At 42.0% G+C, this 23,999-nt stretch overlaps 1 protein-coding gene across 2 annotated transcripts in view; it reads right to left on the bottom strand.

The window, feature by feature from the left end:
- Positions 1-23,999, bottom strand: part of Lpp (LIM domain containing preferred translocation partner in lipoma) — a 623,722-nt gene that overhangs the window by 434,111 nt on the left and 165,612 nt on the right. For both annotated transcript variants that reach the window (XM_057763582.1, XM_057763583.1), the window contains exon 3: positions 12,147-12,211. The gene's annotated coding sequence lies outside the window, so the exon portion shown is untranslated. The remainder of the gene's footprint in view (positions 1-12,146; positions 12,212-23,999) is intronic.

The following is a 23,999-nucleotide window of genomic DNA, read 5'->3' on the forward strand; positions in this document are numbered from 1 at the left end:
AAATAAAATGCTATCAATAACTCACCCAGGTTCAGTGGGTAAAGGTGTCTGCCGTGTAAGCCTGGCAGCCTGAGTACAATGCCCAGAACTGGGCAAACGGAAGAGCTAACTGCCCCAGTAAAGCTGTCCTTAACATTCATACATGTTACTGTACATGTGTTTACTCGCACATGCATACAATATGCACACACACATAATATAATTATTAAACAAAACTCATCCAGAGTCTAAAAACCTTAGGAAAACAAAATGAACACCATTTAATAAATAAGGCCAATATTGAATAAAGACTTAAATGGTCAAATTAAAAAATTCCTATATCCTTCAGCAATCCGGAAAGGAATATAGCTGCAGTGTGTGTTTCATGAATCGAATCGTACAGAGCAAAAAGCCTGCATATGCCACTGTTAAAGGTTAGAGGAGTCACATAAACTATTTCCAAAGTTGCTGGAAATTTTAGAAACCATCGACAGAAATGTAGTCCTTTTCCCTTGGCCTACTGAGAAAATACATTAGTTACTGTACCCCTCAAAGTGTAATGGCTTTTTTGAACTTCAGTCTTATCATTAACTCCCCAAACTCTTATAGAGGTAGATCACAACCCTCAGAGTCTGGAGCCTCCTCAGAAGAAACCTGAAGCGCTGGTGAGGAATGAAGCCTCTAAGCGCTAGGGCAGAAGAGAAGTGACATCACAGCTTAAGTGCTAGGGCAGAAGAGAAGTGACATCACAGCATATAGTACACATATTTGGATGTCAATCCATTCTCAGTCACTTTTTATATGTATACTAAATTTTTTACTTATTGTCAGAAGTTTTGTCTGCGTGCCTATCTTTGTACCACATGCATGGTGACCACAGAAGCCAGCAGTGACTATCAGATCCCCAGGTACAGAAAGTTGTGAGCCACCATCAGGTGCTAAGATAAACCTAGGTCCTCTAGAACAGCAGCAAGTGCTCTTAACCACTGAGCCATCTTTCCAGCCACAAGCACTTACTTGAGGTCAATTTCACTTTCATATGTTCATTGCAAAATGTGGACAATAAAATTTTGGGGGCTGTTATGAATATTAAATAGCATACCAGAAGTCTTAATAAAATCTAAATTGGTGAGAACACTTTTCCCCCAAAATCTAAATTTGCCAATTTTCAACAGCAGATAATAAAAATATTAAAGAGCTCATAAAAATCCCACTAAGTTCAATTCAACAAACATTTACTGTAAATGCTTGACCTGTTGGTTTAGGTCTCTATTTAATGCCAGGATTGAAAGACAAGGGAGGAAAGGAAGAAGTCCTCCAAGCCACCATTTCGGTCCCTAAGAACGTTCACTCATTTTACAATGTGACAGCGAGCTTTCAGAAGAACACGTGGAACTGGACAAGAAAGTACAAAAAGAAAGCCTGGAACTGGTAGTGAACGGTTTCTGTGCGACTTAGGGATGCTAGACATGGCAAGAGGAAACGGCTCCAACAACAGAGACCATGCCATTGTTCTTCCAACTGAAGATGTGGAATACGACAGGACTGTCCAGCCACCATGGCTCTGCACAGGGGCACTGGCTGCAGTTCAGCACCTTTGGCAGTTGCTCTGAGCGCATTAATCCTCATCTTAGTTCATTTGAGTTGATCTAACAGGCTAGTTGATACTATGCAACTGAGAAAGAAAGAATGGAGGTTTACCAGGACTGCGGTCCTGGGGAAATCCAGAAACAGTGTAGCAACATCTGATGGGGGCTTTGTGCCATGTCATCTCGTTGTTGCTTGCTTTTCACTATTTACTCTTTCAGGGGCTTGCCACCAAGCTCCCAAATAAATCACATACAGAGTCTTATTTTTATTTGTGAATGCCCAGCCTTAGCTTGGCTTGTTGCTAGCCAGCTTTGCTTTAACTATCTCATCTTCCTTTTGTCCATGGGGTTTTAGCTTTCTCTTCTGCAACTCTGACTTTCACTGTTCCTCCGCATCTTGCTGTGTAGCTGGCCCCTAATGGCCTCCTCTCCTTATTCTCTTGCTCCTCGCTTGTTTGTTGTTGTTGTTGTTTGTCTGTTTTGTTTCCTTTTCTTGTTTCTTCTTCTATTTACACTTTCTGCCTGCCAGTCCCGCCTACCCTTGCTCCTGCATCGCCATTGGTCACTCAGCTCTTTCTCAGCACCACCAGGTGTTTGAGACAGGCAAAGAATCACAACTTCACAGAGTTAAACAACTGCAGCATAAACCAAAGCAACACAGCTTAAGATAATATTCCTTAATATCATCTCATGAGAGAAGGCAGACGGGCAAAAGAAGACTGAGGCAGGTGAAGAAAGGGGGAAAACTCCAGTCATCATACCCTAGGAGCAAGAGGGGAAAGCTCCATCATCATAAGGCCACAAGACAGGAAAGCTCATGTTATCATAACCCCCACTTTGCGACAACTATGCCACTCCTGTGATCACAGCATTCATGGTGGCAGAGCCTTTCTAATCTAATGACCCTCTAAAAGAGCCCAGCAGCCATCCTGCTGCACCAGAATTAGGTTACCTACTCATATTTGGTAGAAGACATCTAACACCGTGCGTGTTTCTGTCTCTGTGCTGAGCTACTGTCCCGTTTGTGTGCCTTCTCTGGCCACTTTGAGGAACAGTGATATCTGCACTGCACCCTGCTCCATTCATAGCGAGGCAGGGCTCGATATGACAGGAGAAGCACCACCTGGCTGAGAATCAGACCTCCAGCCACTGACACTCAGCAGCCGCAATCCCTACTGACGAGCAGTGCTGGACCATGTTTACCAGCTCTTCTTGCTCCTACACATTCAATGTCTGGGCCCCACAGTTTCCAAGCGACAAGAGGGCCCAGCAGTCAAATGGATGATGAAGAAGCTCCGATATGACCACGGCGACAATTTCAAGCTGTTGGGAAGGTTAGGGGCTCCTTCAGAAAATAGCTGATCTAAACAGAGCACAAGGGGTGTCATGGTAACACCGCGAGCGAGCTGCCAGAGGTAGGGAGAAACACAGCCAATATGCGTGCGCAGCTGCCACATTTCCAAGCAGCACTCAAGCCTCGTTAATATCATCTCGCTTAATACTGAATCCCATAGATCATGAGCTATTTTTACTGTGGGCTTCACAGATCGGCGACTTGTCTTCTCTGCCCGCAGTCCGAAACAGGGGACGATGCTAGGGTTGGGCCTTCAGGACTTTGGGCTACTTGGGTGGGAGAAGTAAAAGAAACAGAAGAGAAGTGAGTATTAAAGAGAAAAGATTCTCAATGGGACCAAAAGCCAGCAAGGAAAGGAGAACATGATGTAAGGGCATATGAAAGCACACTAGGAGCTTTTCAGTCAAACACTATGCCCTACCTCTGCAAAGATTCAAAGATGTACATGAGCAAGAATCTGGGCGGCTGTGTCCTCCTCCCTCCTCACCAGTCACGCCCACTGACAATTTTCACTCGCCTCCATAATCCTCACCCCTTCTAGCAGGCTCGCAGGCACTCCACGGAGCCCTGCACCCGTTTGGTACAAGTAAGCCCCTAGGCACCATGTATTACTTTTCAGTGCATACAGTGAGAGCTTTTGCTAACTGCCCTATTGCTAAGCAACCTATCTCCCTCCCTTGTAGAGAAAAGGGAACTCTAGCTTTTGGTAACATCAGCCAGCACAGAACCTGGCACATAGCAAACACCCAGTGGGGTATGATACGGTCTTGTAACCATCTGTAAGGTCCAAGATTAATGTTACCTGTACCACATTATTCCTCATGGTCTCTCAAAGAAACAAAGGAGACAGCCGAGGCCTTAGGTGGTACACAGTGACTTCGAGACCAGCCAGTTCTCTCAGGCTTGGTAACATTGGGCTGAATTTCTAGTCTGCCAGGAACCAGACAGATAAAGCGGGTGGCGAAGGGGAGTGGGCTGCAATACACAGATTATTTTAAGTTCTTTCAGGCTTCTAAGACTAGATAAGCATGTAAGCCTCATACACCCAGCTCAGATACAGGCAACAGCAGAAGGAAACATTATTAAGAATATAACTCTGTGAGCTGCTTCCTTGAAAACTCTGTCTAGTGAAACTCAGGAAGAGGGGAGGCAATAAAGGCAGGGCAAAACAAAATAAAATGTAGGTATAAAAGAAAACTGAACCAGATGTAATGGCATGTGTCTTTAATTCCAGCTACTTAGGAAGCTGAGGCAAGAAAATCACTTGAGCCTGGGACTTCAAGACCAGCCTGTGTAACAGACTCCACCCCAAAGGAAAAATTAAAAAAAAAAAAATAGCCAAGTTAAATGGTAAGGCAGATTCCAAAGCTAAGCGGTAGACATAGATGGCCTCCCTAGACAGAGGGACAGTCCTTTAGATAGTACTAGATACACACAAATGGAGGTCAGGGGGGTGTTCATAAGAGCTAGTACCCTGCAGCAGAGAGGCTATCAGTCTCAGAGACTGGTGAGTTTAGTGGCTTCCCATCTTGGGTGACTTTAACAGTCTGCATTTCCTACATGTGACCTAGAATAATGAACACCCTCCCAGCCACCGTTGAAGGGTAAGGCAGAAAGAGAGGGAGCAATGAAGACCACGTGGGCTGCGGGCTTGCTCCACTGCCATATTAGCACAGTAGGTTTAGCTAAGGGGCTTATTGGCCTAGAGAAACAAGAAAATCTTAGAGGCAGAGGCAGGCAGATCTCTGTTAGTTCAAGGCCAACCTGGTATACAAAATGAATTCCGGGACAGTCGGGACTGTTACACAGAGAAACCCTATCTCAAAAAGCCAAAATAAAGAAAAGAAATCTTGTAGAATTCCAGATGGTGTTCAAGGTGTCTGAAAATTATCTTGTTCAAGGTTCAAGACTTAAAAGACTCAAAAATCAGAACAAAAAAGAGCCTCTTTTCAAGAACGTATTTCTGTGATCTCCGTCAGTCTCTGCCATTTCTGAAGTTCATCTGCCTCAAGCCAACCTTTCCTTGTATGTCAGAGGCTGAATCTCCAGCTCCTTTTATTGCTCTATCAAGATCCAATTAATTATCTTCAAAGATAGCTCTAGTCTCTGGGCATCTAAGAAACCTCTAAGAAAAAAATAGCTTCTCCAAATCCCCTCACCCCACAAGGTATCGCTGGGATTACACATCACTTCACAAGCTATCAATGGGCTCACACACTGCCCTGAATCCTGACTGGCCCTAGATCAAACTCAACTCCATATGCTTCCTGGCTCCATCCGTAGAGTAAGTTATTTTATATAGGTGACCCATCAATGTTCAGGGACTTGGCTTGGCTATAAAATGTTTTTTCGGTCACTTAGCCAGTTACCACCTCAAACGCACCATGCTGCCTGAGACCCTTACAAGCCTTCATGTATATAATCAAACACACTATTTCCAATCACCTTCCAACCTACCGAGTGTCTTAACATGCCATGGATGAAGCAAAAGAACTGTTGACATAGACTGCAGCTTGGCTAGGCAGCAATGCACATGAACAATGGGACACCACTGCTACTGTGCCTCTTTAGAAGCAAGTACATCAGGATGTGGAGACAGAGAGTGTGCCCATGGGACTCACACAGGGTCCCACGTGGAATGTCAGCTGGGACAAGGTACTGTTTGCCTCGTGTGCTATTGTGTTGGGTAGATAAACTCTCAATGTCTCATCCTTAGCTGGGCAGGCTCTCTCCATCTAGTGTGCTGGATTAGAGACATCTGCCAAGGGAGCCCCATTGCAGTCACTTGCCATAAAGGTTTTGCACTGAATCCACACTCAACCAAGACTATCTGAATGGGAAGGATTTATGACACAGAACTCTGTAACTCCCAAAGCAACCCAAGGCACAAATCAGGCGGGAGGCTTTAGAAGCCCTTTGGCAGATGAGGACTCAGATGCCAGCACACGTAGCATAGGCATGCCCCCAGCCAGACAGCTACGGCATATTGGCACAACCGTAATTTGTCCATCCACCAATATGCTCCAGAAAAAAAACACCCATATGCTTTCTCTTAGCTTCCATATGCTTTTATAGCGAGGAAACTAAAATATTTCATTAGTTTTGAGTAATTAATAATTACTTATTTCACAATAGTCACCCTCATTAAAAAACGAAAATAACTGATTAAGCTGCAGGATCCTGGCTTTCAACGCAAGCTTTTTGCGTTTTCTTCTTCTTCTTTTTTTTTTTTTTAAATTCTTCCCCCGTAGGAACTGAATGATAGAGCGGAGCACCAGTGTGGCACAGTCATGTTACAGAGAGAGAAGCCTTATCATACACATCACCCTGCATTCCTCTTGACTGAGACATTACAATTTAATAAAAAGAACATGGATTGGGGGATCAGAAAGACTCTGGAATCCACTCCAGTTTGGCTTCTGTGAACGGTACTTCTGAGGAAATGAAGGGTGTTGAAAAGATAAACCCGTCTGGATCCCTTCAGCCTAGTCCTCCCCTATTCCCAAGGAGTAACCTCATGGTGTTCCCACCCTCTCTCTGGAGACCTGGGTACCACATGCCCCAAGAATGCTGGCAGAGAGCCAGGGCTTGCAAGCAGGCTGTGGCCTATAAGAATGTCCCTCATGTGCTAATAAACATGGGAAAGACCTGGGGATTCTGTAACAATGCAGACTGATTCAAGATGTGGAGGGTAAGGTCTGGGATGTATCTGCCTTTCTAGGAGACTCCCAGGTAGCATGGGCATTGCTGGTCTCTGATGGGCCAGGACCTAAAACACACTGTGAGGAAATAGAGCAAGTAACAATGAGGAAACCGTGTCTATCTCATGAAGCCATGAGGATTACTAAGGACTTAAATCAGTGGCGATCACGCTGTGGGTTGCCACCCCTTTGGGGGGGTCAAACAACCCTTTCACGAGGGTCACTATCAGAAATCCTACCCATCAGATATTTATATTACAATTCCTAGCAGTAGAAAAATTACAGTTATGAAGTGGCAACTAAAATGCATTATGGCTGAGGACATAAAGGGTTGCCGTGTTAGGAAGGTTGAGAGGGACTGGTTTGCAGGACTGGTAATGAGGGTATGATTTCCATTTTAGGGGCAACAAAGCTGAGGGTACCAGATGGAATCAAGTATCCTTGTGAGGGCCGTGAGGTAACAGAGCTGGTACACCGGCCTCTCAGTGAGGTTGTGCCAGCAGAAAACAGGAAATACAGAAGGCATTCCCGTACACAGTTGCTGTGGAATCTGTTTCCTCTCCATTCTTCCCAAGGAGCTACTAACCTGCTACCTGAACCTGGCTATGTCGCCTCTGCTCTATCTGCCTCCACTTCCCCACCTGTAAGGCCAGGGTGTTGCCCCGGCAACCACTGAGGCCTCCTCTGCTTCTGGCATAGGCTTTCACTCTCTGGCTCCCACATACGTTCACAGTGGGTCACCAGCACTAAGTATGGGGTTCATCCATGTGGCAGTCATTACAATTTGGCAGAAACCAAATCCCAGCTGTTCACATCTGGAATTACGTGGAAATACGTACAGACAGAAATATGTCTCTATAAGAAGCCCCATGCCTGGGACAACAAAAAAGAAAGAATAAACACTTCCCTAAGCACCCAAGTCCCACACCTGTCGGTAACTCAGACTCTACTCAGGACGCTGTGACCTTAGCTGCTTTTTGCTCTCCCTTCTCTTACAAAGACAGCCATACCAGAGGGTCCAAAACCAAGGGGAAACGATGAGTTAGTTATAATTCTCTGATGTTCATTATTCTGCCCGAAGATTGAGATATGTTAACTAGTGAGTTATCACATAAGTGACGCCAAAAATCCCAGAATGTCAGCCCTGCATTCGGACGAGGCCCATTCACCATAACCTACCAGGATTCCTACTCATACTCAACGCCATCTCCGGAATGCCTTGTGTTTTGTGGTTGTTCTGGACTTGAATCCAAACCTGGCTCTTTACTAGCCACACTGCTTTGAACAGGAATTTCCACTTTCTAGGATTAAGTTCTTTATGGGGGGGGGGGGCTTGAGTTCATCATATTAAAATAAAATTTGAAAGTAAATAATTTACTGTATTAAAATTATAAGCACCTAGCAAATTCCCGAGTTAAAAGTACACTTACTGAAAGAATAACTTAATAAATGGAACAAGAAGAATAAGGATTTCAAGATTAAAACATCACTTAACAGGTGTGTGTGTGTTGCCAGGCGGTGGTGGTGCATGCCTTTAATCCCATCACTTGGTAGGCAGAGGCAGGCGGATCTCCATGAGTTTGAGGCCAGCCTGGTGGACAGAGCTAGTTCCAGGTATGTGTGTGTGAATGTCAAGAGTCATGGTAAGGAAGGCTGGCAGAGAAAAATAACACAGGATCTATGATTAAAAACCCAAGAAACATGAAGCATGAAACAACCAAATGGAAAAATCTAGCTTCTCACATAGAGAAATATCATTTGTCTACCCTAGAACTCATGTATATACTGCCTTCAGAGTATCTATAAAGCCTTCAAGCTGTCTGGCATTCTTTGAGGATGTGTATATTTGAGATAGGTCATAGTTTTGTACGTGTCCCCTTTCTCTTCTCCTGTCTCCACCAACCCAAGTTGTAGCAATGATCATATTAAACAAAAGGGATGCTCTGTATTTCGCTCCTAGCATGCCTGAAAACTTGCTAAGAGAGCAGAGGTAAACTGGAAATTAAGGAAACCAGAGTTGGGGATCCTAGCATCTCTAACCAACTCTCAACTTGCTGAAGTAGAATCAGAGGTTCAAAGAAAAGTCCTGCCCTTCCTAATGTCATCACACAATGACCAGAGCAAGGGTCTGAACCACAGACAGCAAAATAGCTCCTAATCTCCGAATCTTAGTATTCTTAAAAACCCTCTCCAGTTTTAACATTCTGACTTAACACACTGGATAATGCAAACAACAGACAAGGGACTAACCTTTATTTAATGGTGTTAGTAATGGGTGAGTTTACCAGAGCCTTGATAATCAGGACACACAACAATATCGATAGAGCAGCAGATCTCAACCTGTGGGTCACAACCCCTCTGGCAAACCCCTATCGCCAAAAGTATTTGCACTAGCAAAATTACACTTATACAGTGGCAACAAAGCAATTGTATAGTTGGGGGTCACCGCAACATGAAGAACTGTATTAGAGGGTTGCAGTATTAGGAGGGCTAACAGCCACTGACATAGACGGCTGAGCCCCTTGCTTTCTAACTTGCAATTGCGTGTTGTTGGAGCTTGGGACAGTCAGGTGTCCAATACCCAATTACAGAATCCATATACTCTAAAATTCCCATCAGTAACTGTTCTCCATTAGATCAAAGAATTAAGGGTTAAATACAATCCCAATTTTCCACACCAGGCTCTCTGATGAAGTCACGGGGTTGCAGAAACATGGAAGAAGGGAGAAGGATAATATTATAATCACTAGAATATTTAACAGAAGAAAAACCAGGATCCACCTTTGCCCATCAGCAGATGCTAGGATGATCCCAGAGACAGAAGAGGCCTTGCCCAAGGTGACACAATCAGCTGATACCAAGACGAGGGACAGTCACAGGCTCATTGATTCCTTCCAGTACACATGCCACAGAGAGCATACTGCTGCACGCCCCAAAGCAATGAGAGTCTATCAGGTAGCAAAGGAAGAAACCCACACATGGTTACCACTTCTGCTCCACGTCAAAGAGAAGAAACAGTAGCTGACTAGGTTTATTCAAGGCAGACCAAGACAATTTCCCAAAACTAAAAATTTAACATTGCATATAGGTGATATAAACAAGTCCATGGGGATTAATTTGGTATTATTCCTCTAATGAGTCACCACGCAGAAAATGGAGACAGCCAATGGTCTGCAGGAGGCCAGAAGTCAGCTCTTATTCTAGAACAGAGACTAACGATTTGGAAATGATACCTTATGTTCTTTAAGAGTAAACAGGGTGTACAATTTCAAATCCCATGAAGTGAGGCTTTAAATAGATTTGGTTTGGAAACAGGACAAGGAACACACCACAGTTGGTGGATCAACATCAAAAGGAGAGGAAAAACAATGATTACACTCATTGATATCTGCTGACATGTATACTGTCAAGTCTAATTACAGATTTAAATGGCTATTCTTTATTATTCCCACTTATACCCATTTTTACAAGACTGTTTTACACGTGTACATCATGCTCCCAGAATATTTAGTTCTCCATCTTCCAAAGGTTGAGATAATTCTATCTCTTAGTCCCCCACGAACCTATAAGTCCAAAAGATAGGGACTACATTGCAGGATATATAGATGACTGACAGATGCACATGGATGGGTAACAAACAGATGTGTAATGAGGCAGGTAGGTAGGTGGGAAGAGAGAAAGAGAAATAAACAGACAGACAGATAGATGTAGATAGATAGGTAAATTGGTAGCGGGGTGGGTAGGTAAGTAGGTAGAAAATTTTCCCATTTTAAACAGCAATTTTTATGACTTTTCAAGGTTGAATTAAAATAGCTTTTTAGTCCTGAGTTGGATGCCATTGAGGAGAGGGGATGCAGCTAACTAAATAACCTTCCCGGTTTATCCCATCACCATTTAATAAGAGAAACTACGGGAATAAGCATGTGATAACTGCAGTCCCTAAAGGAACAGCTCTCTCGAGCAGATTTCTGAAGTAGAAAATTTAGGTAGATTCACTTTGTAAACCCCCTTTGCATTAGGCATTCTGACCTGTCCTATTCGGTCTAACGATTCACCCAGTATAACTCAGAGGACAGATGGGCATACTCCCTTTTCTTTAGGGGGTTGACTGTGGGTGAGTTGGCTAGATCACCCCGAAAGTTAGACCCCATATTGACATCAGAGAATAGAGGAAAGTTACCTTTCTTCCTTTCCAACTTGAATGTACATGTTATGGGGTCTATCAAAAGCTGGAACAAGAGCTGTCTTCAGGAAGTTCTCTTTTGATATATTTGCCCATGACAATGATATGTTAGACACAAGGCTTTGTGCGGGAATTTTGTATGCCATAGTATGACTGAAAGAAACTTTCTTGCATCTTTTTTGGCATACACGTCTCTTAATAACATTTTCTTTTGTAGAGCTAAGAAAAATTCACCTATACTCACAACTGAGTTAATTCAAGACGTTTCTCAATCTGTGTCACCCACCTGTTACATGTTTAGTATATTTGATAAATATTAGCTTTGAAAATCATATTAGCCTAAAACTATAATTCCCACTTGATTCTAAATGAGTAGTTCCTGTGCTTATGAGAAAATACCAACCAATTTCAGGTCTTTTAAAAAAGAACTGTGTGAAGTCATGTTTGCAATTCATCATCACGGAAATAGTACACCAAAGTTATTAACAAAATGTTCTGTGGAACAAACGTTTATAGCAATCTAAATGATGACTCCAAATCTAGGACCGCTTTCTACTCCAAGACCTCGGGTCAGGTACATCCTATTGACGACTTCACCTCCTGGTAAAGACGATCATACTGAACACAGAGGTTTCACTGGGAAGGGCAAAGGCCAGCAGGCTGGCTATAAGAAAAACTAGAAGAGCTGAATGACAGGTGTTCCTTTTCTCTTCTAACAACCTCCATTTACTCAGTAATCCATGTTGAGGTTCTCTCCAATGACCTCTCTGGCCTTAGTAGTGATCCATCAACAGAGGGGCAAGACACTGTAAAAGACTAACTCACTCTCTATGTTCTTACTTCATTGAAACCTTGCAGTCCTTGGTGTGGGACTAGATGATTATCAGGCAGATCAGACACAATGACTAACCCCAAGAAGCATTCTTTAGCCCAGAGTCAAACAATTCTGATGGTATCACAGAGTAAAAATTACACTCAAAGAAGGAAAGCTGAGCAGACAAGGTTGAAAGCCAGCCTGTTATACATTAGTCAATGGCATGTTAAAACCATGGAAAAGACTACCCTAATGTATAGCACCGCTGTGGATTCTCCGATGTTGATTAAATGTCAATTTTCCATATTGTCCAGATGCTTCCCTTTTAGGTGTTCAAAGAGCAGAAATTGAAAGGAAAAATTAAAACAAGAAGACATAAAGAGAAGGCAGGTTACCATCTTGGATATTTTTCATAATTCTGATGAACATAAAATACTTTTCTGTGTCTTCCATTGGGAATCAACCTTAAGCATAATAGGGTGCCTATTAGCATTATGTAATTGTGAAGACTCCAATCCTCTCTTACCTCAAGCAGCTTCTGGCTCTTGGAATGGACAATGGGCAAGGCTCACCCAGACGATGTGTTAGGCTCTGTAAATTAAAACAGGCAGAAGTTACTTGTGGGCACTGGACTCCAAGCGTACTTTAACCCATCCATAATAACAACCTTATATCTATGCAGCATTTTGTTTTGAAAACATTTCTCCATTCATAATTTCATCTAATCCATGTGAGCCAGATAAATAAGCAGAAAGAGATTATCCCATTCATAAGTGAGGGAGGTAGGACTTCATAGAGAGGCAGAGAAAGACAAGCGAACTGGTAAGTCTTATGTAGAATTTCACAAACAACATTAAAAATGGCCTTTAGCTCAGAAATGATAACTTGTCCAAGAATATATAGTACAGTACAACAAATGGCAGAACATGAATTCAGAAGACGAGGCTTCTCCACTGGCTTAGTGATCTACGCTTTCTGCCTCAGTTTCTATGTCACTACAATAAGGAATGTGCTGAACAGGAACAACGCATGGCATTCAGAGCCTGGCAACTGTCTTACTCTCGCCAATGGCCTGGGGCAAGATACTAAAGGTCTCCATCAACTTCATCTTATGAAAATAAAGATTATTGGGGCTGGACAGTGGTGGCGCATGCCTTTAATCCCAGCACTCAGGTGGCAGAGACAGGCGGATCTCTGTGTGTTCGAGGCCAGCCTGGTCTACAAGAGCTAGTTTCAGGACAGACTCCAAAAGCTACAGAGAAATCCTGTCTCGAGAAAAAAGAAAGGAAAGAAAAAAAGGAAGGAAGGAAGGAAGGAAGGAGGGAGGGAGGGAGGGAGGGAGGGAGGGAGGGAGGGAGGGAGGGAGGGAGGAAGGAAGGAAGGAAAGAAAGAAAGAAAGAAAGAAAGAAAGAAAGAAAGAAAGAAAGAAAGAAAGAAAGAAAGAAAGAGAAAGAGAAAGAGAAAATGAAGATTATCTGTATTGCCTAGTCAAAACTGTCCTCACCTAAACCTTTAGTGGAGCAGGGAGATTTTCCTCCATATCCACAGTGGTCATGCACAAATTGCTAATATTTCTTTTCATGAGTCAAACAAACACTGCTGGAGCCATTCTGAGATGGCTATTTCTGGGATTGGTGGTCCTAGTTTTAAAATATCATAAGATAATCTATGTCATTTGTTTGTTTGTTGGTTTTTCAAGACAGGGTTCCTCTTCACAATAATCCTGCCTGTCCTGGAACTCACTCTGTAGACCAGGCTGGCCTCAAACTCACAGAGAACTGCCTGCCTCTGCCTCCAGAGTGCTGGGATCAAAGGCACCAACCAAACCCTGGCAATGTCTACTCTCTATGTCAGTCTTAAATGGCCTCAGCAGACACACACAAATGCACATGAGCATACATGTACACACAAGGCAACAAAAATTACAATAATATTAGAAACTCAAGTGCCTTATTAAACTGCAAAAACTAAAGCTGGAGCTTTAGGTAGAAGAGCTGCTCCAAGTTTGCAGTCTTTCCAGGTCTGTGCCTATAGCACTGCCTGAGGCGAGCAGAGAGAACTCAGTGGATATTTTACACAGACGGCTAGAAAACTGGTTCACTGAATGTCCACTTTTACAAAGCACTCAAAATGCAATCAGAAACATGGCTGGTAAAATGTCCTGTCAAAATCTCATCTCCTAACCGTTAACCATTCTTTAACATCATATTTTATTTTGTAGTCTAGAACATAGAACATGCCCATTACATCCTAAATCATCTTCATTATATGCTCAATAAGTCCTTATACCTCCAATTTTACAACTTCAAAGGTCACAAACCTAACACAGAGCAGATGAAAATTTAACCTCGAACCCTTATACCAAGCATTTGCCTCTTATAAAAGGCGAGAAGCCTCCTGATTCGAGAGAACGGTTTAAGTTCAGGAACTGGAAAACAAGTATGTAAAACAGAAATTCCAATTAAGCAGAGAATGCAAAATTCAGAAAAATAAATATCTCCTGTATTCTCATATATGCAGAATGAAAAATAGATTTTAGAAAGGAAGAAAGTGAGGAAAGAAGGGAAGAAGGAAGATGAGGGGAGGGAGGGAGGGAGGGGGGAGGGAGGGAGGGAGGGAGGGAGGGAGGGAGGGAGGGAGGGAGGGAGGGAGGGAGGGAGGGAGGGAGGCTTGAAAGTGGGGAACTGATGGAGTAAAGGGGCTGGGAGTGCATGAAACATGAATGAACAGAACTGAAGTACATTGTAGAGATCGTGATGAAAGCCAGTCAGGTGTACAAATAAAAAATACCATCTTAAAAATGCGCTTTAGTTTGGATTGTGCCTTAGCACCAAGTAAAAGGGCAGAAAGAACAACTTTCCATCTGTGGTCTCAGCAGAAGGTGACACATGACTAAGTAAAGCAGTGTGCAGTTCTAGGTGACCATGAACACTTTCTCGGGCCGCCCCGGTGAAGTTTCACAGATGCCTTGTCCTCACCCAAAGTGTTAAGATACAAGCCACTAAAGAAGAACCTACAACCGTGGCTTTCAAGCAGACTTTCATCAAAACCTCTCCTCACAGCAGTGGAAAGGTTCCTAGCCATGCAGTCACCAGCCTGTGCGCAGGGTTTGACGGTGAGGTGTCCTCTACAGCTCTCGGGTGTTCCACAAGGCAGTGAAACTCTCCATTACTCACACGGGGTCAGGACAACTGGTAAACCCACGACAACTTTGGCAGTGAAGCCAGATATCCTTGGTTGCTTCTGTGGATTTTAGGCCTACTGGCCCAAAGGAATAGATAAATCACTTCTCAAATGATCTTTCCTCTCCCAAGAATGCTCTCACCTTCAGAAGCAATTTCAGCCAGAAAAAAACCAAAAAACAACAAATGCCAAAAAACCCCTATATATTCAAATTCAAACTTGTATCTTCTCAACCTATTAACTGGAATTTATGTAAAGTTAGACTCAGAACCTAACTGAAATTAAAATAGCATTATTAAAATTTTCTGTTTTATTCAATATAAAATCAAGCATAAATGTAAAATCTATGGTGGAAAACAGGAGAAAAAAACAGAGAGAATGCTGACAATAAGGACAGGCACACACGCACACACACCACACATACATGCACACACATACACGCACACATATGTGCACACACACACACACATGCACACATACTACACATACACCACAGTACACAACAGAGATCATTTCAATGGGCTTTTCATGAACTATGGTTCAAATCTATCATTTCAAGCAATAAAAAATTCAAACCCTAATGTAATAATACAAAAAAAAAAAGCAACAACAAAAAGTTTAAGTAGCAAAGTCTAATCTAGCAAATGAGCAATATGACAAGAGCTTTGTGAGAAAAACAATTCTGCTGACGTCTAGTAAGCACATCATCCCAGCCATCTCTGAATAGGGATCATTGCCAAGCAAGGAACTCTGCAAGGAGAGAACTGAGCACCTGGGCTCCTGCAGAGCTTCCTGGTCTGATGGCTAACGTTTGTAAGAAAAGATATATATTTGAGTTTCTCTGCTCAGAGGTCTAGACTACGGCTGCCTAGAAACCATTTAGAGAATTCCAAAAGTTATTTCTTCTACATTTTTTGTACTTTCATAAATTGCAAGTGGCAAAAAAGATTACTTATAGTAAGAGTTATTTCAAGTAAATGATGTTATGATATAAATTTGGAATTCAGTCCCCAGACGCAAGTAAAATGTTAGATTAGGACAAAGGCATTAGACGACAACTATGGGTGGCCCCCAACTCTAACCATCAAAAGCCAAGTGATTTTTTTTTTTTTTTTTTTTTTGGTTTTTCGAGACAGGGTTTCTCTGTGGCTTTGGAGCCTGTCCTGGAACTAGCTCTGTAGACCAGGCTGGTCTCGAACTCACAGAGATCCGCCTGCCTCTGCCTCCCGAGTGCTGGGATTAAAGGCGTGCGCCACCATCGCTCGGCGCCAAGTGATTTTTAACTATACTATCTCAGTCACAATCCTAACATACTTATCAAGAATACAACATATTCAACAGCTTATAAATGATCTGGTTGTCTCATTAAGGTAATGTTTGTCAGTATTTAATTGCTTCCCTCCCTGATTTTAATTTCCTCACCTGTCAGCATCGATCAGAAACAGTGAAATCATCTGACATACTAGCTGATTATGTTCAAATTAATCAAGATTTTTTTTTAAAGTAAAATTGCTTTGGCCTACAGGTAATGCACAACTTCATAATTTAATATTTAGGAGAGGTCTACAATGGAACAATCTAAAAATTAAATAGAAGACTTTAGGAGACCCGAGGAGAAATGTAAGTTATTTTCACATCTAGAGATGTGAACATTAAAAGGCCAAGACTATCTTTAAAAAGAAATTTAATCAACTAGTGTTCTCAGAACAACAGTGGACCATGCCTGCCTGCAGGCAGGAAGAGGCGTGGTTATCTCGGAATATTTGAGAGATATGTTAAGGAAGAATGAGTATGAGCTTGCCTTAAATAATACTACTTAATAATGTACATAAAATAACATTAAATATAATATATAATAGTCAATAATAATCTGGCTACTCAGAAGTTGCCATTGATATTGATAACTGTCAACAGCTCAATGTATGTTTCCATGCAGATTGATCAGAGAAGAGGAACTGAGCGAGCTAGGATTGGTGTTATTAGTAATAGTAGCCATCTTTGCATGAGACAGGAGGCCCACCACTGAGGCTCAAACAACAAAGGAACACCTAGATTTTTTTTAAAGCATATAGGTGTTTTGCATATATATATGCCTGTGCACCATGTGTATGATTGAAGCCCACAGTCCAAACAAGGATATAATATCCCCTGGGGAACTGGAGCTACAGATAGCTGTCAGCAATCATGTGGGTGCAGGAAATCCAACCCAGGTCCTGTGGAAGAGCAGCAAGAACTGCACCATCTCTCCAGATACAGCAAAACAACTGCTAGATACCTAGTCATGGACAGGCCTGGCCTCATGCTCTATGTGAACTTAGCAACACACCACAATTACTCAGTAGAGAGGAAAAAATATAAATCCTCCATATATAATTATTCAGTGATAATATCAGAAACAGTGTTTGAAACACACTTAGGAAACCTTGAGCAGTAAACTCTTTTAGAGGAAATAAATGAAATGACAGGAAAATACTCCGCACAGCTTCCTGGCACGAGATTATGCTAATACACTAATGTTATTCCTACCTAGAAATAGACACACGCATGAGTGCAATAATAATTGGGTCCCAAAGTGAGTCCATAAGAGTGGAAAACTTGCATGTGAGTTACTCTGCACCTATCTCGAGACTCTCAATTGAACAGAAGAAAGGAAGCCACTGGGTGCATACAATGGGGGTAGGAAAGGGGTGGGGGAGGGGGGAAACAAACATAAAGGTTAGGTCTTCAAAGAGCAGCTTTGGAATCCAAGGTAAGCCAACCCTTGGTATGTGGTGTGTCATGTCGTTCTTGTAGACTCTGGCCCTACTAGACCTCAAGTGTCCCCTTTGATGCAAAGGTTTTGGGGTACTGCAAAGGTTGACGAGGCAGACCTTTTTCCCTAGAAGAAATTTATTATTAACATTTACTTAGCATTCCCAGTATGTCTCATTATGGCATCTTCAAACAAAACTTGTCTTTGTTCATTCTCCCCACTTGGCTCTCACCACCCCCTCAATTCCCCTTTATTGTCTGATTTCCCATTCTTGTGCCACTTGTGTCCTGTTAGGGTTTTCCATTGCTGTAAAAAGTCACCATGATCGTAGCAATTCTAATAAAAAAAAAAAAATTTAATTGGGGTGGTTGGCTTACAGTTCAAAGGTTCAGTCCATTTTCATCATGACAGGAAACATGATGGCATGCAGGCAGGCATGGTGCTAGAGCAACAACCAAGAGTCCTACTTCTTGCAAACAAAGTTGGATACACTGGGTGGTATCCAGAGCATAGGAAACCTCAAAGCCTGCCCCTACAGTGACATACTTCTTCCAACAAGGCCACATCTACTCCAACAAAACCACACCTCCGAATAGTGCCACTCCCTTGGGATTATGGGGGCCAATTACATGCAAACTCTCACATGCTCCTCAACACTGCATCTTCCCCCTGACTACTACTATTCATTGTAGTCCCACAGTCAAAACCCACCCTGACCTCCACTGAAAACAAACAAAGACCATAGACTAGGGTCTGTTCCCATGTCCTTATATTTAAACCAAAGATAAAGGCATGATTATTTTATCTTTAGGTCTTGGGTTACTTCATTTAATATCGTACAGATCCATCCATTTTCCTGCAAAATTAATTCTTTCATTTTACCTCTGAAGCCAAGCCTCTGCGTTTTTCTGAGGCCTGTAGTCTAGGCTAGCCTGAAACTGGTGACCTCACTGCCTAAGCCCTTCAAGAACCAGCACTACAGAACAAGATACTATGCCAGGTCATTAGAGAGAAGACTACCTTGGTGCCCAGATTCACATACTGAACACCAAAATCACAGCGTTTGATCATTTCTCGTTGATCACACACCTTCAATAGAACTAACAAACTTACTGTATTGAATCCTAACCCACGGCTTGACTAAAGAAACAAAGAGAGGGGATTAGAAATGACAGAACTGGGGGAGGCAATGTTATTGGGAAAAACAAATGAATACCTATGTGAAGTCAATGATTGTTGTCCATAATGTATTTAGAAAATGTTGTGTGTTGTTTTGTTAAATGTTTTAACAGTCTTATATGTTAAAATGCTTAATAGAGAAGAGCAAAACCAAATACTTCAGTTGTGGTTGTGGTTTGTATTGTGTGTATCCAAATCATAAATTTATAAGGTAACAAGCAATCAACACTATGTAATCATAACATAGCCTGATGTGCTATGGATATGTGTATATCATTTTGTGTTCCATGCTCCTTCATGTCCTCTTTAGTTATCTGTCACTTCGTCTTGAAATACTGCCATCTAAGGGAAGCCAGATAATTTAATGGAAATGAGATACCAGATAATTTAATGGCAATGAGATTTATTTTTAAAAAAGCAAAAACATTTCTGTTGTATGTGTCTGTACTATGATCAGGGGATTTGAAGGCCATAGGAGATCCGTCTAGTGTGGAGGACAACCTTGAGGGATCTATTTTTGGCCATCTTCATATGCTGATAAGGTCAGGTTCCAGCACTGCACACCACAGACATGCCCCCACTGAGCTGTCTCATTGATGCTCTGATGTAGGTGGGTCTTCTATCTATGTGTTAATTTCATTGGTTAATAAAGAAACTGCCTTGCCCTTTGGTAGGACAGAAAATTAGGTAGGCAGAGTAAACAGAACAGAATGCTGGGAAGAAGGAAAGTGAGGCTACACTATAGCTCTCCTCTTCAAGATGGACGCAGGTTAAGATCCTTCCTGGTAAGCCACCACCTTGTGGTGCTACACAGATTATTAGAAATGGGTTAATCAAGATGTGAGAATTAGCCAGTAAGAGGCTAGAGCTAATGGGCCAAGCAGTGTTTAAAAGAACAGTTTCCGTGTAATTATTTTGGGTAAAGCTAGCCGGGCGGCAGAACACACCCTGCCGCTTCTCATTACAACAATGCTCAAGGAAGATTAGTTGAAATATTATATCAGTAAAATATTTTTTTTCTGATTGTAAATATGTTGTCATCTAATGAAGGAGGAAAACAGAACAATTTGAGAAATAAATCATATTTGTAAATAAAAAAAATGTGTGAATTAAAATTTGCAGCTTTAATCCCAGCACTTGGGAAGCAGAGCCTAGCAAATCTTTGTGAGTCTGGACAACCTGGTTTACGTAGCAGGCTCCAGACCAGCCAAGAGTACATAGTGAGAACCTGTCTCAAAATAATAATAATATTATTAATAATAATAATAGTGATGGTAATAAAATGATGTACAAGTGATTCTAAAAGTTTGGAGGTAGGTGAGGGATCCGCTAGGAATAAAGAAGCCTGCCATGAGACCAGCGCCACTGACCCCTTAGAGAAGGGTAGGCATCTATTTTTCCCATGAAGGCCATTAAGGCGATTACTAATATATGAGCTACTAAGAAACTCATGACTAAGAAAACAGTATTTCTGGGAGAGAAAAAAAAAATTAAACTCTATGGGGGAAAAAAATGAAAGGACATAAGACTAGTGAAGTTGGGAGTTTCCATACTTTTTCATGACTCTGTTACTAAAATCCAGTGCATCATGGTGAGAAGGAGACATAAACATAGAGGAACTCTTGAAATAATAAATTCTAAAAAACCAAGCGCAAGTGTTTTCTGAAAAGCAGAACTGTGTGTGACACAGGCAAAACAATCCAGCTAGAAGCAATGTGTACAATGCATACAACGGTTATCAGAGTTGGGATGCTGGGTCCTATGGCAGGAAATGGGGTGTGTAGAACAAAAAATACAATGCAACAAATACGTAGAATGAACAAGTCAATTATCTAATACAAAGCAAAAGGACTCTTAGTTGTAACAGGACTAGTAATAGGGCTTTCTTTCTAAACAAACAGATTATAATTGCCTTTGTCAATGAGAATGAGAGATGATAGATATGTTAAATGGATTGGATGATACTAGGCATTATACAATATGTATATCTGATGTTACAGATATAAAGCATACCCAATAATTTTGAAAAGAGAAAAAACTGCACCCCAAAACTTCAGAGTAAATTAAATTTGAAGAAATAATATTTAATAAGTTTCAGAGCAGAGTTAGATATTTTATGTACATTTATCCTTTATATTATTCCTGAAAGTCATTACTAAATCAGCTTTACATCTGGAGTAATCCGAACTTAGAAAGACAACATAAAGGACTGAAGAGACAGTTCAGAGGTTAAGAGTGTTTGTTGCTCTTGCACAGGTCCCGGGTATGGCTCCCAGGATTAACACTGAGGTTCACAATCATCGGTAACACCAGTTACAGGGGATCCCACTCCCTTTTCTGACATTTCCAGGGTCCTCAGTATGCACGTGGTACATACACGGGCAAACATTCATACATGTAAAATAAAAATAAAATCACTAAAAATAAAGAAAAAGTAACCAATTTAAGCTCACATATACCTGGAAAGCATCATGCTAGAAATCATACCCTAGCCTTTAGATATACAGACATCTACTGCATCCAGCATGTTCTCAGAACACAGAGAGGAGGGCCGAAAGGAGTCCCTAAAATTGGACAGCATAAAGAAATCCAGAATGTAACACAGAAAAGGCAAAAGCAATGTTGACAAAAGTATGAGGGAAATGCTGATGACAGAGATACACTGAAGGAAATAACCCGGCACTGAAGGACATATATGACCCTTAGGACATACATGCACTGTTTAAACCACAGCATATGTCTCCACACAAGAACATAGAACACGAAGACTGAAATAACGGAAAACTTGGTTTCAGAACAATTTGGTGGACAGTTCTAAATGCCAGGCTGCCCACAGAAGGGCACAAGTGTTTCAGCCAGAGCTGGTATTTGTCATGGAGGAGTCAAACAGCCATCACTAAGAGAAGCCATGTGTGACATCATGCCCTCAGTAGGCATCTGCAGTGAAGGATGGGCAATTGCATTCTGTATTTCCGAGGCTTAAGCAGCTCAACCTTGGGAGCAAAACAAGATCACAGATCTCTGGATAAAACTTTGAAAGATGGCTTCTAAAGAAAAGACTCCTGGATCAAACTACTCAGCACATCCCCAGACGCCTGCATCCGGGAGGTGAGCTCTATTACCCTTCCTTGTTTTCCAAAGGAACAGTGTAGGATGCTACCAATCAGAGGGAGGCAGAACATGCCCGAGTTCAAACACCCACAGTCAGGCAATACGGATGAAGTCTGCCACCAAAGCACAGAAGCTGTAATTCACAGAGGTAACCTATATTCCAATCAGATCACACTTCAGGGTGACTGAGAAAGACAGTGAGGAATCGAGAAGTTCCTAATATTTAACTCCAGAAGTTCACAAGTGGAAGAGAGAGGGGAAATGAGAACCTGCAGATGAACATCCAGTCTTTTCTCAATTAAGACCATGTATTCAAGAAGCTGCAAGCCTACTTAGACTTTACAGTGCTCATCCATGTACCCACCTACACACTAGCACCAGCAAGGACAAGCGCCCCTCTCCTCCTGCTCCCCCAAAGCAGAAGTGACAAAGACGGGTAGGTGCAGTGGCTGGGTCTCCTTCTACAACCTTCTCCATTTTCTACAGTTTCACAGCTGAGTTTTACCTAAACAAAACAGGTCACAGAAGATAGTAACCACAGCTAAAAGAGAAAGAAGGAGAAATGTATTCCACAACCAGCCCCAAACGAAATGAGGAGAAAAAGAGGGAAGAGGGGACAGACAGGAGAAGATGAGAAGGAGGGAAGGGGAAGTGGAGGATTCACAATGAAATCCAGGAAGAGTGGGTTTGAGGTAACAGAAACACAACTGCCTTCAGTTGATCGTGTATCCGTGTGCCAGCCCATAATTCTGCATAAACATTAAATACCCATTAAAACAATGGTATTGGTAGTCACTGCAGTTACGATCTTTTGTCTCACACATTAAAGCTGGGCAGTTTTCCTTAAGACTGCCATTGATACATAATATTAATGTTACTATCTCAATATTCTTGAGTACAAACCTATTTACTACTCCGAGAAAATTTCGAGGATCAACAAAACATCTACACTAAAAACCAAGCAATAACAGTTATTTCTATGCCTGTCCCTGGGTAATGGCCTTGAGAGATGCTAACTGACCACTCTATGGAAGCTGAAAAAGTAATGAACAAACCTAGGTTCTTTTAAATATGTATTTAAAATATATATCTAATATATAATATGTAATATATTTAATATATAATTTTAATTAGCATATACAATATCAGTTTCAATGTGGCACTTTTTTAATTTATCTTTACATCTCAACCATAGATTGGGGCCGGGCGGTGGTGGCGCACGCCTTTAATCCCAGCACTCGGGAGGCAGAGGCAGGCGGATCTCTGTGAGTTCGAGACCAGCCTGGTCTACAAGAACTAGTTCCAGGACAGGCTCCAAAAGCACAGAGAAACCCTGTCTCAAAAAAAAACAAAAAAAAAAAAAACAAATCAACCATAGATTGCCCTCCCTCCTCTCCTCTTAGCACTTCCCCCACCCTATCCATTCCTCCTCCATTTTTATACAGAAAAGGACAGGCCTTTCAAGAAAATCAACAAAACATGGCATGTCAAGTTACAGTAAGACTAAGCATTTTCCCTCACAACCCAATATGACAAATAGGATCCCAAAAGCCAGCAAAAGAGTCAGAAACAGTCCCTGTTCCCACTGTTAGGAGTCCCACAGGAAGTCCAAGCTAAACAACTGTCACATATATGTACAGAGCATAGGTGAGTCCCACACAGGCTCCCTGGTTGTCAGATCAGTCTCTGTGAGCACCTAGGAGCGCAGGTCTCTCAGTTGTAGGTTTTCTTGTCGTGTCATTGACACCTCTCAATCTTACAGTCTTTCTTCCCTCTCTTCTGCAAGATTCCCCAAACTGCACCTAATGTTTGGCTGCGGGAGTCTGCATCTGTTTCCATCAGTTTCTGGAAAATGCCTCTCTGATGTCAACTGTGCTAGGAACCAATCCTAGCGTACGTTCAGTATGCAGGACAAACTGTAGGTAGAAGACTCTATGGCTGGGCTGGTGTTCCAGTCCCTTCAATGGAAGTCTTGCCTGGTCACAGGCTAGAATCTTAGCTGGGGTCGTCCATGTAGATTCCTAGGAGCTTCCCTTGTATCAGGTTTCTTTCTGGTGGGTCTCTTCTTAATTGCCTCTAATTGCTTAGCTCCAGCTGATCAGCATCAAGTACCCAAGCAAAGAAGACAAAGTTTTGCTTTAGCAGTTCTGGTAT

The sequence above is a fragment of the Chionomys nivalis genome, chromosome 3 (genome assembly GCF_950005125.1).
Source record: "Chionomys nivalis chromosome 3, mChiNiv1.1, whole genome shotgun sequence".
In the NCBI taxonomy this organism is placed as follows: Eukaryota; Metazoa; Chordata; class Mammalia; order Rodentia; family Cricetidae; genus Chionomys; species Chionomys nivalis.